This window comes from Pongo abelii, chromosome X (assembly GCF_028885655.2).
Source record: "Pongo abelii isolate AG06213 chromosome X, NHGRI_mPonAbe1-v2.0_pri, whole genome shotgun sequence".
Lineage (NCBI taxonomy): Eukaryota > Metazoa > Chordata > Mammalia > Primates > Hominidae > Pongo > Pongo abelii.
This window is the reverse complement of record NC_072008.2, coordinates 80,547,034-80,565,795: the sequence shown is the minus strand read 5'-3', so window position 1 is coordinate 80,565,795 and position 18,762 is coordinate 80,547,034. Positions and strand designations below refer to the sequence as shown.

The 18,762-nt window shown below is 41.8% G+C and overlaps 1 long non-coding RNA gene across 1 annotated transcript in view; it reads right to left on the bottom strand.

Moving 5' to 3' along the window:
- Positions 1-1,625: 1,625 nt before the first annotated feature.
- The window catches only part of LOC134760924 (uncharacterized), a 99,082-nt gene continuing 81,945 nt past the window's right edge, over positions 1,626-18,762 (bottom strand). The window contains exon 3 of the long non-coding RNA XR_010139050.1: positions 1,626-17,300. This is a non-coding gene — a long non-coding RNA (uncharacterized LOC134760924). The remainder of the gene's footprint in view (positions 17,301-18,762) is intronic.

Here is an 18,762-nt window from a genome sequence, read left to right as displayed (position 1 = left end):
CTGTGAAGAAATAGAAATGCTTTTACACTGTGGGTGGGAATGTAAATTAGTTCAATCATTGTGGAAGACAGTGTGGCAATTCCTCAGGGATTTGGAACCAGAAATCCTATTTGACCCAGCAATCCCATTACTGGGTATATACCCAAAGGATTATAAATCATTCTACTATAAAGACACATGAACATGTATGTTTATTGCAGCACTATTTACAATAGCAAAGACATGGAACCAACCCAAATGCCCATCAATGATAGACTGAATAAAGAAAATATGGTACATATACACCAGGGAATCCTATGCAGCCACAAAAAAAAGAATGAGATCACGTGCTTTGCGGGCACATGGATGAAGCTGGAAGCCGTCATTCTCAGCAAACTAACACAGGAACAGAAAACCAAACACCACATGTTCTCATTCATAAGTGGGAGTTGAACAATGAGAACACACTGAAATGGGGAGGGGAACATCACATTGCGGGGCCTGTTGCGTGGTGGAGGGCAAGGGGAGGGAGAGCATTAGGACAAATACCTAATGCATGTAGGGCTTAAAACATAGATGATGGGTTGTTTGGTGTAGCAAACCACCATGGCACATGTATACCTGTGTAACAAACCTGCACGTTCTGCACATGTATCCTGGAACTTAAAGTAAAAAAAAAAAAAAAAAAATCAATTGATCATATTTGTTAGGTCTATTTCCGGACTCTCTATTTTGTTCCATTAATCTATGTGTCTATCCATTCACCAATATCATGAAGTCTTGAATAAGTAGGTCTTTAATTCAAGTGTTGTGATTCATCCAACTCTATTCTATTTTCCCCCAATTTTTCTGACTATTCTAGTTCCTTTGCCTCCCCATAAAAAATTACAAACAGCTTTCTATATTTAAAAAGAATCCCCATGACATTTTAATGGCAATGATGTTAAATCTGTATATAAATCTACAAAGAATTGACATTTTTACTATGTTGGATCTTCCAATCCAAGAAAATGGTTATGTTTCTCCATTTATTTAGGTCTTCTTTGATTTTTTTATCAACATTTAATACTTCTAAGCATAAAAATTCTTTAAATGTTTTGTTAGATTTATAAATATTTTGGTCTCTTTGAGCATATTTGAATAGCATTGTAATTTTAATTTCGGTTTCCAATTGTTTACTGCTAATATATAGAAATACAGTTGATTGATACCTTGTATCTGAAGTTTTTAGACCTACCCTTTATGCAACCTTATCTCAACTGTTTTCATGACCTCCAACAACCCCTGGCTATCACTTGTGGTCCTCTGCAAGGAATCCTCAGGATCAAAATAAATAGTTTTGGGGGACTATCACCACCAGACTGTCCTCTCAGCAGGCACACCTCTCACCATATCTAAATAAATAGACATCCTATTTGTAACTTAGCTTCCCATAAAACTCCCCAACCTGCCCAAAGGAAAAAAAAAAAGTCCTGATAAGGCCATTTCTTACCTGACACAGCAGCTACCACGAGAGCCTAAGATTTGATGATTTATAGTTATTTTACCCCAGAGGCCTAAAGATTGAGCCATAGGCCTATGACCTAGCTCCCGAATCATCAACTAATACATTAGAGTACAGTCTGGCCACACAGACAGACACATAGGCAGCTGGAACTGCCTAATAAATAGAGAAAATTAATAAGATCTAATATTTGATAGCATAACAGGGTAACTATAAATAATAATTTAATTTTACACTTAAAAATAACTAAAAGTATAATTGGATTGTTTATAACACAAAGAATAAATACTTGAGGTAATGGGAAGAAAATAAAATAGAGAACTTCTCAAGGAAACGGTGAGAGACATCATCAGGAAAACACAGAAAAATCAGGCTATTTTAAAGTCCTTTAATTACCCCATAAGCTAAGCAAAAATATCTAGGAAATATCTTTAGCTCCCATACTCTATGGTGGTGAAGGCAGGAGTATACTGAATGTATCATGTCTCAGAAGTTCTGACTTTACTCTCCTCACACTGCTTCTACATAAGGAAATATGTCCTTAGAGACTCTGAGTCTGTGTATATATCAGTGAGGGAAAGGCTATGTAAAGGAAGGGCCTATTCTTAAAACCACAAAGAGAACCACTAAGGCAAACTGATATAAGGCAGGAACCTCTGGGGTCTAATAATCTCTCATTCAGTCTCCCCTAAAATTCGTGTGATAATTTTTAGGAAGATAAGGTACATAGGTGACAACTGCTGTTTTGTGGGCTACTACATTTATTGTCCTAGAAGACTGAACTTGTATAGGCTCCCCCCAACAATCTCAGCACCTAGGCAGCTAGAGGACAACAGACTTTGGGCCCAGATATAAAGTAGCTATCTTTACCCTCAAGGGTCAGTGTGTGCCTGCCCATGACTGGGCCCTCCACACATCACTCAGTATTCATAAAATGTCCAGTCTTCATCTTTTGCACCCTGACTCACACATTATCATGGCAGAGCACCAACTATGGACAGTGTCATAATATAGTTTGGATATTTGTCTCTGCCCAAATCTCAGGTTGAATTGCAATACCCCATCCTGGAGGTTAGGGCCTGGTGGTAGGTGTTTGGATCATAGGGATGGATCTCTCATGACCTGGTGCTGTCTTGGTGATAGTGAGTTCTCACAAGCTCTGGTCATTTAAAAGTGTGTGGCACCTTCCCCTCACTCACTATCTGTTGCTCCTGCTTTCACTACATAATATGCAAGCTCCTGCTTAACCTAATGTCATGAGTAAAAGCTCTGTGAAGCCTCCCCAGAAACCATGTGATGTCAATTCTATACTTGCTGTACAGCCTGCAGAACTGTGAGCCAATTAAACCTCTTTTCTTTATAAATTACCCAGTCTTAAGTATTTCTTTATAGGAACGCAAAAACAGAGAATTTTGTTGGGATCATGGGACTAGATTGCAACTCTGGACAGAGCAGCATGTGGAGGCTAGCATTGTGCATTTTAGCTACAGATCAACTGCAAGAACAAACGGGCAATACTGAGAGGACCCACAGACCCTCTGAAGGAAGTGGACTGCTCCTGCAGGACCCCAGAGACACGCCAAATATGGTGAGTGCCCCAACTGTGGAAGTAGGAAAGGGAGACTCTCCTCTCCTGAACACACAGCTGAAGGTCTGTTTGCAAGAGAAGTTTCTGACTTTACCTGGAGCTGAGTCAAGTCAGAGTGCCAAACCAAGTGAAATACAGGGGTAGAGGAAGCAGCAGAAAGACCCCAGGAGATCGCGAGATCCCCAAGCAGCCCACTCCTGCCTTGTACCACAGGGATCCATTACGAGGGTGGCCAGAGGAGCAGGGAGTAAAACTCTACAGGAAGAAGGAATTCTCTAGCTGAACTCTGTAACAATTTGAAAGGGCGAGAAGCCTCTTGGCCAGAACTCCGGGGCGGGGGCAGTGGCACAAATCTGGCTTGCAGACTTCACAGGCGGTGGAAGAACTAAAGCCCTTTTCTTTTGCAGCTGGGAGGTGGAAAGAATCCAGCAAGTTTTCAAGGCTGTCTCACCCTCTGCCTGGAAACAGACTCGGGGCTGTTGTGGGCTGCACAGTGGGACTGAGAATGGCCCTCTGGTTTAGGTGGCAGCTGGGTGAGGCCTGTGACTGCTGATTTTCCCCCACTTCCCTGACAACCTGCATGACCCAGCAGAGACAGCCACAGTTCTCCTAGGTACACAATTCCTGTGACTTGGGAATCTCAACCCCATCCCCCACAGCAGCTGCAGCAAGACCAGCCCAAGGAGACTCTGAGCTCAGACATGCCTAGCCCCACCCCTACCTGATGGTCTTTCTCTACCCACCCTGGTAGCAGAAGACAAAGGGCATATAATCTTGGGAGTCCTAGGGCCCACCCACTGCTGGTTGTTCTCCACACTACTACAGCTGATGCTATCTGGAAAGCACTACCTCCTGGCAGGAGGCCAACCAGCACAATAATAGAGCATTAAACCACCAAAGCTAAGGACCCTCAGAAAGTCCACTGCACATTCTGCCACCTCCACCAGAACAGGCACTGGTATCTACAGGTGAGAGACCCATAGGGAGTTCACATCACAGGACTCTGCAGACCCCAGTAACAGTCCGGAGCTGGGTAGACTCACTGGGTGGCTAGATCCAGAAGAGAAACAACAATCACTGCAGTTTGGCTAACAGGAAGCCACATCCACAGAAAAAGAAAAAGAGGGAGAGTACAACATCAAGGGAACATCCCGTGAGACAAAAAATCCTGAGCAACAGCCTTCAGCCCTAGACTATCAGGCCTCTAAGCCGAAGCTCAGCCATTGTAAACCCTGTGACCTGCACATATGTGTCCAGATGGCCTGCAAGAGCCAGGAAGTCTGGGGCAACCCAAAACTACAGAAGAAGTAAAACAGCCAGCTCCTGTCTTAACTGATTGACCAACCTTACAACATTCCATTATGACTTGTTCCTGCCCTGCCCCAACCGATCGATCAACCTCGTGACATTCTTCTTCTGGACAATGAGTCTTATGATCTCCCCACCATGCACCTTGTGACTCCCTCCTCTGCTGACTGTCCTAACTTTCCACTGCTTACCCCAGTCCTATAAAACTGCCCCGCCCCTATCTCCCTTCGCTGACTCCTTTTTCGGACTCAGCCTGCCTGCATCCAGGTGAAATAAACAGCTTTATTGATCACACAAAGCCTGTTTGGTGGACTGTCTTCACACGGACGCATATGACATTTGGTGCCAAAGACCTGGGACAGGAGGACTCCTTCAGGAGACCGTTCCCATCCCCGCCCTCACTCCGTGAAGAGATCTATCTATGACCTCAGGTCCTCAGACCAACCAGCCCAAGGAACATCTCACCAATTTCAAATCAGGTAAACAGTCTTTTCACTCTCTTCTCCAGCCTCTCTCACTACCCTTCAATCTCCCTGTCCTTCCAATTCCAGTTCTTTTTCCTCTCTAGTAGAGATAAAGGAGACACATTTTATCCATGGACCCAAAACTCCGGTGCCAGTCACGGACTTGGGAAGACAGTCTTCCCTTGGTGCCTAATCACTGCAGGGACCCCTGCCTGATTATTCACCCACATTTCAGAGGTGTCTGATCACCACAGGGACGCCTGCCTTGATTCTTCACCTTAGTGAATAATCCAGTACTAGAGTCCATAAAAACTCCCCTGGGTGGCAAGTACCACCACCCGCCTCCATGTCTCTACCCTCTCTTTTCTCTGGGCTTGCCTCCTTCACTACAGGCAACCTTCTATCCTCAATTCCCTCTTCTTCTCCCTTAGCCTGTGTTCTTAAAAACCTAAAACCCCTTCAACTAACACCTGACCTAAAACCTAAACCAAGACTAAAACTAAGTCTTATTTTCTTCTGCAATACCACTAGGCCCAAATACAAACTCGACAGTGGTTCCAAATGTTCAGAAAATGGCACTTTTGATTTCTCCATCTTACAAGACCTGGATGATTTTTGTCGAAAAATGGGCAAATGGTCTGAGATGCCTGACATCCAGCATTCTTTTACACATTTGCCCCTCCCTAGTCTCTGCTCCCAATGCGACTCATCCCAAATATTTCTTCTTTCTCTCCTGTCTGCCCTTCAGTCTCCATCCCAAGCTCTGAGTCCTTTGAATCCTCCTTTGCTATGGACTCATCTGACCTCTCCCCTCCTCCCCAGGCTGCTCCTTGCCAGGCCAAGCCAGGTCCCAATTCTTCCTCAGCATCCACTCCCCCACCATATAATCCCTCTATCACCTCCCCTCCTCACAAACAGTCTGGCTTACAGTTTCATTCTGCGACTAGCCCTCCCCCCACCTGCCCAACAATTTCTTCTTACAGAGGTGGCTGGAGCTGAAGGCATAGTCAAGGTTAGTGTTCCTTTTTCTTTATCTGACCTCTCCCAAATCAGTTAGTGTTTAGGCTCTTTTTCATGAAATATGAAAACCCAGCCCAGTTCATGGCCTGTTTGGCAACAACCCTTAAATGCTTTACCACCCTAGACCCAGAGGGGCCAGAAGGCCGCCTTACTCTCAATATGCATTTTATCACCCAATCCGTTCCTGAAATAAAGCTCCAAAAATTAGATTCCAGCCCTCAAACCCCACAACAGGACTTAATTAACCTCGCCTTCAAGGTGTACAATAACAGACAAGAGACAGCCAAATGGCAACGTATTTCCGAGTTGCAATTACCTGCCTCCCCTGTATGAGAAACCCCAGCCACATCTCCAGCACGCAAGAACTTCGAAACGCCTAAACTGCAGTAGCCAGGCATTCCTCCAGGACCTCCTCCCCCAGGATCTTGCTTCAAGTGCCAGAAATCTGGCCACTGGGACAAGGAATGCCCACAGCCCAGGATTCCTCCTAAGCCATGTCCCATTTGTGTGGGACCCCACTGGAAATTGGACTGTCCAACTCACCCAGCAGCCAATCCCAGAGCCCCTGAAACTCTGGCTCAAGGCTCTCTGACTGACTCCTTCCCAGATCTTCTCGGCTTAGTAGCTGAAGACTGACACTGCCTGATCGCCTGGAAGCCTCCTGGACCATCACAGACACTTTGGCTAACTCTTACAGTGGAGGGTAAGTCCATCCTCTTCTTAATCAATAATGAGACTACCCACTCCACATTACCTTCTTTTCAAGGACCTGTTTCCCTTGCATCCATAACTGTTGTGGGTACTGATGGCCAGGCTTCTAAACCTCTTAAAACTCCCCAACTTTGGTGCCAACTTGGACAATACTCTTTTATGCACTCCTTTTTAGTTATTCCCACCTGCTCAGCTCCCTTGTTAGGTCAAGACATCTTAAATTGACTGCTTCCTTGACTATTCCTAGGTTACAGCCACACCTCATTGCTGCTCTTTTCCCCAGTTCAAAGTCTCCTTTGAATCTTCCTCTTGTATCTCCCCACCTAAACCCACAAATATGGGATACCTCTACTCCCTCTCTGGCAATCTGTCACACACCTATTAAAACCCTTACCCTTACCCTGTTCAACGCTAATACTCCATCCCACAGCAGGCTTTAAAAAGCCTACAAAATCTCCTTACAACTCTCCTATCCTAACTGTCCAAAAACCGGCCATTCTTACAGGCTGATCTAGGATCTTCGCCTTATCAACCAAATTATCTTGCCTATCCACCCTGTGGTGCCAAGCCCATATACTCTCCTATCCTCAATACCTCCCTGCACAACCCATTATTCTGTTCTGGATCTCAAACATGCTTCCTTTACTATTCCTTTAGACCCTTTATCCCAGCCTTTCTTTGCTTTTACCTGGACTGATCCTGACACCCATGAGTCCCAGCAGCTTACCTGGGCTGTATTGCCTCAAGGCTTCTGGGACACCCCTCATTACTTCAGCCAAGCTCTTTCTCATGATTTACTTTCTTTCACCCCTCTGCTTCTCACCTTATTCAATATATTGATGACCTTCTACTCTGTAGTCCCTCCTTTGAGTCTTTTCAACAAGATACCCTTCAGCATTTACTTTCCAAAGATATTGGGTATCCCCCTCCAAAGCTCAAATTTCTTCCACATCCATTACCTACCTTGGCATAATTCTTCTTGAAAACATGCATGCCCTCCCTGCCGATCGTGTCCAGCTGATCTATCAAACCCCAACACCTTCTACAAAGCAACAACTCCTTTCCTTCCTGGGCATGGTTGGATACTTTCACCTTTGGATACCTGGTTTTGCCATCCTAAAAAAACCATTTATAAACTCACAAAGGAAAACCTAGCTGACCCCATAGATCCTAAATCCTTTCCCCACTCCTCTTTCCATTCCTTAAAAACAGCCCTAGAAGCTGCTCCCACACTAGCTCTCCCTAACTCATTCCAACCCTTTTTCATTACACACAGCCAAAGTGCAGGGCTGTGCGGTAGGAATTCTTACACAAGAGCCGGGCCGCACCCATGTAGCCTTTCTGTCAAAACAACTTGACCTTACTGTTTTAGGCTGGCCTCCACATTATTCCTGATACCTCACCTGACCCCCATGACTATATCTCTCTAATCCAGGTGGCATTCACTCCATTTCCCCATATTTCCTTTTTTCCTTCTCACCCTGATCACACTTGGTTTATTGATGGCAGTTCCACCAGGCCTAATCGCCACTCACCAGCAAAGGCAGGCTATGATATAGTATCTTATACGTCTATCATTGAGGCTACCGCTCTGCTCCACTCCACTACCTCTCAGCAAGCTGAACTCATTGCCTTAACTTGAGCCCTCACTCTTGCAAAAGGATTGCATATCAATATTTATACTGGCTTTAAATATGCCTTCGACATCCTGTACCACCATACGGGCTGAAAGAAGTTTCCTAGTGAGCAAGGGTCCTCCATCATTAATGCCTCTTTAATAAAAACTCTTCGCAAGGCTGCTTTACTTCCGAAGGAAGGTGGAGCCATTCACTGCAAAGGCCATCAAAGGGCCTCAGACCCCATTGCTCAAGGCAACAATTACGCTGATAAGACAGCTAAAGAAGGAGCCAGTATTCCTACTTCTGTCCCTCACAGCCAGTTTCTCTCTTTCTCATTAGTCACTCCTACTTACTCTCCCACTGAAGTTTCCACCTATAAATCCCTCCCCACTCAAGGCAAATGGTTCTTAGACCAAGGAAAATTCCTCTTTTCAGCCTCACAAGCTCATTGCATTCTATCGTCCTTTCATAACCTCTTCCATGTGGGTTACAAGCCACTAGCCCGCCTCTTAGAATCTCTCATTTCCTTTAAGACATTTGCCCTGCATTTCACTCCATCCTTGGCTACCTTCCCCTTGTTCTTTGGAATCTCCTCCTAGCCCCTCCACTTGCTTGCTTATAACCAGCCCCATGAATAGCAGTGAAAGGTTACTCATAGACACTATGAGCTTTCTCATACACCATAAAAATAGAACCTCTCCCTCTACCCAGTTGCCCCATCAATCCCCATTACAACCTCTAACAGGTGCTGCTCTCGCTAAATCCCTAAGAGTCTAGGTGCAAGACACCTCTTTTGGTGCTTCCTCTCATCTTTTCACTTTACATTTCCGGTTTTGCCTTACAAAGGTCTTTTCTTCCTCTGCAGTTCCTCCACCTACATGTGTCTACCTGCTAATTGGATAGGTACATGTACACTATTTTTCTTGTTCCTAAAATTCCATTTTCAAATAGGACGATGCAACTTCCTGTCCCCCACATGACACCAACCAGACAAAAAAGAGTTATTCCTCTAATCCCTCTATTTGTAGGCTTAGGACTTTCTGCTTCCACTACTGCCCTTGGAGCTGGAATAGCAGGAGTTTCAAATTCTATCACAGCCTTCTGTAGCCTTTCTAATAACTTTTCTACTAGCATTACAGATAAACCACAAACTTTATCAGTCCTTCAGGCCCAGGTTGACTCCTGAGCTGCAGTTGTCCTTCAAAGTCGCCGAGGCCTTGACCTACTCACTGCTGAAAAAGGAGGACTCTGTATATTTTTAAATGAATAATGTTGTTTTTATCTAAAACAATCCAGCCTGCTACATGACAACACAAAAAAGCTTAACGATAAGGCCCAAAAACTCGGCAGTCAGGCAAATAATTACAGTGGACCCACCTGAACACTTTCTAAATGGGTATCTTGGCTCCTCCCTATTCTTAGTCGCCTGGTACCTGTGTTTCTCCTTCTCTTATTCAGGCCTTGTGTCTTCTGTTTGGTTTCTCAATTCATACAAAACCACATTCAGATCATTACCAATCATCCTATACGACAAACGCTACTTTTAACAACCCCACGGCACCATCCTCTGCCCAAGATCTCCCCACAGCCTAAATTCCTGTTCCTTGTAACTCATTATAAAATTTTTTTAAGGTGTCCATGCAGTCCCTGGTCACGCTTGAAGCAGTCCCAAGAAACATTGCCCCTACCCCAATAATCCCCAGTAAAACTTATATTTTCTTTATCTTTTATTATAACTTTATATTTTATAAATAAAAAGACAGGAATGTCAGGCTTCTGAGCCAAAGCTCAGCCATGGTAACCCCTGTGACCTGCACATATATGTCCAGATGGCCTGCAGGAGGCAAGAAGTCTGGGGCAACCCAAAACTACAAGAGAAGTAAAACAGCCAGCTCCTGTCTTAACTGATTGACCAACCTTACAACATTCCATTATGATTTGTTCCTACCCTGCCCCAACTGATCAATCAACTTTGTGACATTCTTCTGGGCAATGAGTCTTATGATCTCCCTACCACGCACCCTGTGACTCCCTCCTCTGCTGACAATAGATAATCACCTATAACTGTAAATTTCCACTGCTTACTCCAGTCCTATAAAACTGCCCCACCCCTATCTCTCTTTGCTGACTCCTTTTTCGGACTCAGCCCTCCTGCACCCAGGTGAAATAAACAGCTTTATTGCTCACACAAAGCCTGTTTGGTGGACTCTCTTCACATGGACGTGTGTGACATAGACCTTCCCTCTGACAGAGCCTACCCAAATGAAAAGGGACAAGAAAACCAACCCTGGTAATATGACAAAACAAGGCTTGTTAACACCCTCCAAAAATCACACTAGTTCACCAACAATGGTCCAAACTAAGAAGAAATCCTCGATTTACCTAAAAAAGAATTCAGGAGGTTAGTTATTAGGCTAATCACAGAGGGACCAGAGAAAGGCAAAGCCCCATGCAAGGAAATCCAAAAAAATAATACAAGAAGTGAAGGGAGAAATATTCAAGGAAATAGATAGCTTAAAGAAAAAGCAATAAAAATTTCAGGAAACGCAGAATACACTTTTAGACATGCAAAATTCTCTGGAAAGTCTCAGCAAGAGAATTGAACAAGTAGAATAAAGAAATTCAGTGATCAACGACACGGTCTTTGAATTAGCCCAATCCAACAAAGACAAGGAAAAAAGAATAAGAAAATATGAACAAAGCCTCCAAGAAGTCTGAGATTATGTTAAATGACTAAACCTAAGAAAAACTGGTGTACCTGAGAAAGAAGACAATTCTAAAACCTTGCAAAACGTATTTGGGGGAATAATCAAGGAAAACTTCTGTGGCCTTGTTAGAGACCTAGACATGCAATTACAAGAAGCACAAAGAACACCTGGGAAATTCATTGCAAAAAGATCTTCACCTAGTCACATTGTCATCAGGTTATCCAAAGTTAAGACAAAGGAAAAAATCTTAACGTCTGTGAGACAGAAGCACCAGGTAAACTATACAGGAAAGCCTATCAGATTAACAGCAGATTTCTGCCAGAAACCCCACAAGCCAGAAGGGATTGGGTCCCTATCTTCAGCCTCCTCAAACAAAACAATTATCAGTAAATAATTTTGTATCCGTGAAACTAAGCATCATATATGAAGGAAAGATACAGTCATTTTCAGATGAACAAATGCTGAGATAATTTGCTATTACCAAACAACTACTACAGGAACTGCTAAAAGGAGCTCTAAATCTTGAAACAAATCTTGGAAACACATCAAAACAGAACGACTTTAAAGAATAAATCACACAGGACCTACAAAATAAAAATACAAGTTAAAAAGCAAAAACAAACAAACAGAACAAAGTACACAGTCAACAATGAGCATGATGAATGCAACAGTACCTCACATTTCAATACTAACATTGAATGTAAATAGCCCAAATGCTCCACTTAGAAGATACAGTACCGGAGAATGAATAAGAACTCACCAACCATCTGCTGCCTTCAGGAGACTCACATAACACATAAGGACTCACAAAAATGTAAAGTAAAGGGGTGGAAAAAGGCATTTTGTGCAAATGGACAACAAAAGCAAGCAGGGGAGCTATTCTTATATCAGACAAAACAAACTTTAAAGCAACAGCAGTTGAAAGAGACAAAGAGGGCCATTATATAATGGCAAAAGGCCTTGCCCAACAGGAAAGCATCACAAACCTAAATATATATGCACCTAACACTGGACCTCCCAAGTTTATAAAACAATTACTAATAGACCTAAGAAATGAGATAGACAGCAATACAATTATAGTGAGGGACTTCAATACTTCACTGACAGCAGTAGACAGGTCAATCAAGACAGAAAGTCAACAAATAAACAATGGATTTAAACTATACCTTGTATCAAATGGACTTAACAGATATATACCGAACATTTTATCCAACAACTGCAGAATACACATTCAATTCAACAATGCATGGAACTTTCTCCAAGGTAGACCATATAATAGGCCATAAAAGGAGGCTCGATAAATTTAAGAAAATTGAAATTATATCAAGCACTGTCTCACACTATAGTGGAAAAAAACTGGAAATAAACTCCAAAAGGAACCTTCAAAACCACGCAAATACATCGATATTAAATAACTTGCTCCTGAATGAGCACTGGGTCAAACAAAATCAAGATGGAAATTTAAAAATTTCTTTGAACTGAATGACAATAACAACACAACCTAGGTCGGGCGCAGTGGCTCACGCCTATAATCCCAGCACTTTGGGAGGCCAAGGCGGGTGGATCATGAGGTCAGGAGATCGAGACCATCCTGGCTAACATGGTGAAACCCCGTCTCTACTAAAAATACAAAAAAAAAAAAATTAGCCAGGTGTGGTGGTAGGCACCTGTAGTCCCAGCTACTCGGGAGACTGAGGCAGGAAAATGGCATGAACTTGGGAGGTGGAGCTTGCAATGAGCTGAGATCGCACCACTGCAGTCCAGCCTGGGTGACAGAGTGAGACTCCCTCTTAAAAAATAAATAAATAAATAAAAACAAAAACAAAAACAAAAAACACAACCTATCAAAACCTCTGGGATACAGCTAACGCTGTGCTAAGAAGAAAGTTCAGAGCCCTAAACACCTATATCAAAAAGTCCAAAAGAGCACAAAGAGACAATCCAAGGTCATTCCTCAAGGAACTGGAGAAACAAGAATAAGTGAAACCCAAACCCAACAGAAGAAAGGACATAACCAAGATCAGAGCAGAACTAAATGATACTGAAACAAACAAACAAAACTCCATAAAAGATAAATGAAACAAAAAGCTGGTCTTTGAAAAGATAAATAAAATGGATAGACCATTAGCAAGGCTAGCTAAGAAAAGAAGAGAGAAAAATGCAAATAACCTCAGTAAGAAATGAAATATGAGATATTACAACTGACACCACTGAAATAGAAAACATCATTCAAGGCTACTGTGAACACCTTTATGCACATAAACTATAAAACCTAGAAGAGATGGATAAATTCCGGAAAAATACAACCCTCCTAGTGTAAATCAGGAAGAAATTGATACTCTGAACAGACCAATAACAAGCAGCGAGATTGAAATGGTAGTTTAAAAATTACCAACAAAAAAAAGTCCAGGACCAGATAGATTCACAGCAGAATTCTACAAGACACCCAAAGAAGAATTGGTGCCAATCCTTTTGACACTATTCCACAAGATAGAAAAAGAGGGAACCCTCCCTAATTCATTATATGAAGCCAGCATCACCTTAATACCAAAATCAGGAAAGGACACAACCAATAAAGAAAAGTACAGACAAATATCTTTAAGGAATATAGATGCTAAAATTCTTAACAAAACACTAGCTAACCAAATCCAACAACATATCAAAAAGATAATCCACCATGATAAAGTGGGTTTCATAACAGGGATGATTTAACATATGCAAGTCAATAAATGTGATACACCACATAAACAGAATTAAAAACAAAAATCACATGATAATCTCAATAGATGCAGAGAAAGCATTCAACAAAATCCAGCATCCCTTTATGATTAAATCCTCAGAAAAATTGGCATGCAGGGGACATACCTTCATGTAATAAAAGCCATCTATGACAAACCCACAGCCAACACAATACTGAATGGGGAAAAGTTGAAAGCATTCCCTCTGAGAATGGGAACAACACAAGCATGCTCACTCTCACCACTCCTCTTCAACATAGTACTGGAAGTCCTAGCCAGAGTAATCAGACAAGAACAATAAATAAAGGGCATCCAAATTGGTAAAGAGGAAGACAAACTGTCCCTGTCTGCTGAAGATATGATTGTTTACCTGAAAACCCTAAGGACTCCTCCAAAAAGCTCCTAGAACTGACAAAAGAATTCAGCAAAGTTTCCAGATACAAGATTAATGTACACAAATCAGTAGTTCTTCTATATACCAACAGTAACCAAGCTGAGAATCAAATCAAGAATTCAACCCCTTTTACAATAGCTGCAAAAAAAAAAAAAAAACTCAGGAATACACCTAACCAAGGAGTTGAAAGACCTCTATAAGGAAAACAACAAAACACTGCTGAAAGAAATCATAGACAACACAAATGGAAACTCATCCCATGCCCATGGATGGGTAAATCAATGTTGTGAAAATGACCATACTGCCAAAAGCAATCTACAAATTCAATGCAATCCCCATCAAAATAAAACCATCATTCTTCACAGAGCTAGAAAAAACAATTCTGAAATTCATATGAAACCAAAAAATAGCCCACACAGCCAAAGCAAGATTAAGCAAAAAGAGCAAATCTAGAGGCGTCACACTACCTGGTTTCAAACTATAATATAAGGCCATACTACCAAAACAGTATGGCACTGGTATAAAAATAGGCACATAGACCAATGGAACACAATAGAGAACAAAGAAATAAACCCAAATACTTATAGCCAACTGATGTTTGACAAAGGAAACAAAAATACAAAGTGGGAAAAGGATGCCCTTTTCAACTAATGGTGCTGGGATACTTGGCTAGCGACATGTAGGAGAATGAAACCGCATCCTTACCTATCACCTTATAGAAAAATCAACTCAAGATGGATTAAGAACTTAAACCTAAGACCTGAAGCTATAAATATTTTAGAAGATAACATTGGAAAAACCTTTCTAGGTATTGGCTTAAGCAAGGATTTCATGACCAGGAACCCAAAGCAAATGCAATAAAAACAAAGATAAATAGTTGGAACCTAATTAAACTAAAGAGCTTTTGCACAGCAGAAGGAACAGTCAGCAGAGTAAACAAACAGCCCACAAAGTGGGAGGAAATCTTCACAATCTATACATCTGACAAAGGCCCAATATCCAGAATCTACAATGAAGTCAAACAAATCAGCAAGCAAAAAACAAACGATCTCATCAAAAAGTGGGCTAAGGACATGAATAGATAATAATCAAAAGAAGATATACTAATGGCCACCAAACATATAAAAAATGCTCAACATCACTAAAGATCAGGGAAATGCAAATCAAAACCACAATGTGATACCACTTTACTCCTGCAAGAATGGCCATAATCAAAAAATAAAAAAACAGTAGATGTTGGCATTGATGTAGTGATCAAGGAACACTTCTACACTGCTGGTGGGAATGTCAACTAGTACAGTCACTATGGAAAACAGTGTGGAGATTCCTTATAGAACAAAAAGTAGAACTACCATTTGATCTAGCAATCCCACTACTGGGCATCTACCCAGAGGAAAATAAGTCATTATTCGAAAAAGATACTTGCACACCCATGTTTATAGCAGCACAATTCTCAATTGTAAAATCGTGGAAACAACCTAAATGCCCATCAATCAATGAGTGGATAAAGAAATTGTGACATATATATATATATATCTGTACTACTCAGCCATAAATACGAATGAATTAACAGCATTTGCAGTGACCTGGATGAGATTAGAGACTATAGTTCTAAGTGAAGTAACTCAGGAATAAGAAACCAAACATCGTATGTTCTCACTGATATGTGTGAGCTAAGCTATGAGGACGCAAAGGTATAAGAATGATACCATGGACTTTGGGGACTTAGGGGAAGGGTGGGAATGGTGTGAGGGATAAAAGACTACAAATATGGTGCAGTGTATACTGCTCCAGTGATGGGTGCACCAAAATCTCACAAATCACCACTAAAGAACTTACTCATGTAACCAAACAAGACCTGTATCCCAATAACTTATTAAAAAAAAAAACTAAAAAATTAAAATTAAAAAAACAAAACAAACAATAAAACAAAAACCAAAAAAAGCAAAAATAAAAAGAAAACAACAAAACAAAACGCCTAACACGGTCATGTAACAAACAGAACACCTGTTTGGAAAAAATGTAGAAATTTTATGAAATAGGCTTCAAGTTCTACCAAGGAAAAAAGGAATATAGTAATACAAAGTGCTGTTTCTCCCACACCTATCCTCCATCATTCCCCTTCTTGTTAATGGCTCCAATACCTTTCAGCATTGACTGTGAAATCACTCTCACCATCTCACAATCCAGTAAACAAATCATATTGATCATAAGTCTGTAATGTCGCACTGGCTAATACTTCCACATTATCATGTCTTACCTGGAATTTTAAAAAGTATTTCATCTACTTAGCACTTCTTACTCCCTCCAATGCATCTTTTAAAATATATCATTCTCAAACTTACATTTTTAAACCACAGATCTAAGTTATAATGTCTTTCACTCTCTTGCCCACAACCCTTTGACCAAGAGATAAACCAGAAAATATCTCTGCTCAGCACACATTGGCCACCAGGTTCTGATTCCCATTTACTCTTTCAAGCACAAAACACAGCTCCACACCATTCATGCTCCTTCCAGAAGGACTATGACTTCTTTCCCTAAAAAGGGCCCCTGAGTCACACAATGAAGCCTCTGATTGGAAATTCTCTTACTCCACTCAATTATCATGTGATTAACATGGCCTATCTTCTTTCCTACTATGACATCAGAACTCATTTTCTTGAGCTTTAGTGCTTTTTGTGGCCTTTGTAGAGATTCTTCCCTGGTGCCCCAGGTTCTGGCACATAGAAGCTGGATATTTATCTCTGCAGTCTCTGAGAGATAAGAATGTAGGAGGTAGCAAATCCTGGGTGAGAGAGGAAGCTGGATTAAGTACCACTAGGAATAAATGCAGAGGGAAAAGCAGATCGCTGGCTGGGAGAAGCTTTTGGTCTTCCTAGAAATATGTGAACAATCACTCTTTTACAGACATAAGAATGAATATTATCTCTTTTCCAGGTACCTTACCCTCACTAAACTTGGTTGGGGGAAGTCTTCCCGTTGCAATATACACAGTTTTGGTCTTTTTAGAGATATGTGAACAATCACTCTTTTATAAACATAAGAATGAATATGATCTCTTTTCCTGGCACCTTACCCTCACTAAACTTGGTGGAGAGAAGTCCTCCCACTGCAACACACACAGAAGATGTAGTCTCCATCCTACTCTCTTAATCTGACATTGAGGGTCTGGCTTCAGACAGAATGACAGTTTTGCCACCGAGACCTTGCATATGGAAGAGCTGTATATGGTAATTTAACTTCTTCCTCCACTCTCTCCAGCATCTGTGACAACAAACCAGAGCATAAGCATATTAGACCACAAAGCTTCACAAAGAAAAATTTTTGTACATGACTGCACATCCGACATCCGACACCCCTCATAATGCACCTGTCTTACGGGTTCTGCCACACAACCAGGCCTGATTATAAACCACAGACTGACCAGCACCACCAATGGCAGAGGCATGAACCCCAATTATGCTGCCAGGGCTATACCACTCTATACCCCAGTTCCATCACTGGGGTCTGTATGGTATGGAAGCATGGAAGCCCCAACAACCAACATAAAGATTCATCAATTTCCTTCAACACCCAGACTGAACATAAGCACTGTAGCCCCACCCAATCTTTATTTGAAATGGTTTCTGCACCTTGTCTTTTATACACAACATTGAGCAGATCCAGCTGTTTCCTGAATACCACAATAGCCAGGATAAAGTCCTGAAACCTGACTCTGCATCTGTCTCAATTCAAAACAGGAAGATGTAACTAGGCCTGTAAGTAACTGGCTCCTGTCCCTGTGATATCAGGTTCAGTTGTAATCCCCAATGTTGGAGGTGGGAAGGTGACTAGATCATGGGGGTAGATTTCTCACAGTGGTTTAGCACCATCACCTTGGTGCTGTTCTCATGATAGTGAGTCAGTTCTCATGAGATCTAGTTGCTTAAAAGTGTGTAGCACCTCCCTCGCCCTCTCTCTCTTGCTCCTGCTATGTAAGACGTGCTTGCTTCCCCTTCACCTTCCACCATGATCATAAGTTTCCTGAGGCTTCCTCAGAAGCCAAGCAGATGCCAGCACCAAGCTTCCTGCACAGCCTGCAGAACCACGAGCCAATTAAACCTCTATTCTTTATAAATTACCCAGTCTTAGGTATTTCTTTATAGTAATGTGAGAATGGCCTAAGACACCCTGTCAATCTGCACCTGGGCAGTGTCTTCATAATTCAAGGTGCAGTACAGCAATTCTGACACTGGAGGCTGTGTTGCCTAACAAATAATCACAAGAGCCAGAATTACTCAGGAAATATCTGAGACTGGCCTTTATCTCTAAGAGAGAATGGAAAGAAGATTTCCAATAAACATTACAGTTAGTGGCATAGAGGTTTTCCCTTTCTCCTCTATATCCTGGTTTATTCTCTCTGTTGATGCCTCCAGATCTACTCCCAGTCACTGGACACAGTCATACACAAATGCATAATGCACAGCAATCCACCTCTATACAGTCTGACTGACGATATTTTCAATATATGCTGTATTTTTCTGAACATAACACCATCATACATAGAAAAGCTAATGAAAGTTGAGAAATTGTAAGTTGAGTCATCGTAAGTCAGGGACATCTGTCTATTCTACTTTTATGATGCCTGTCATGGCAGATCAAGTAGCCTCCTAATTTCTCTTCCCTGTTCCACTTTCTGGTTTTCTCAAAAATCCATCCTCAACACCGTAAAGAGATGGCTCATCAA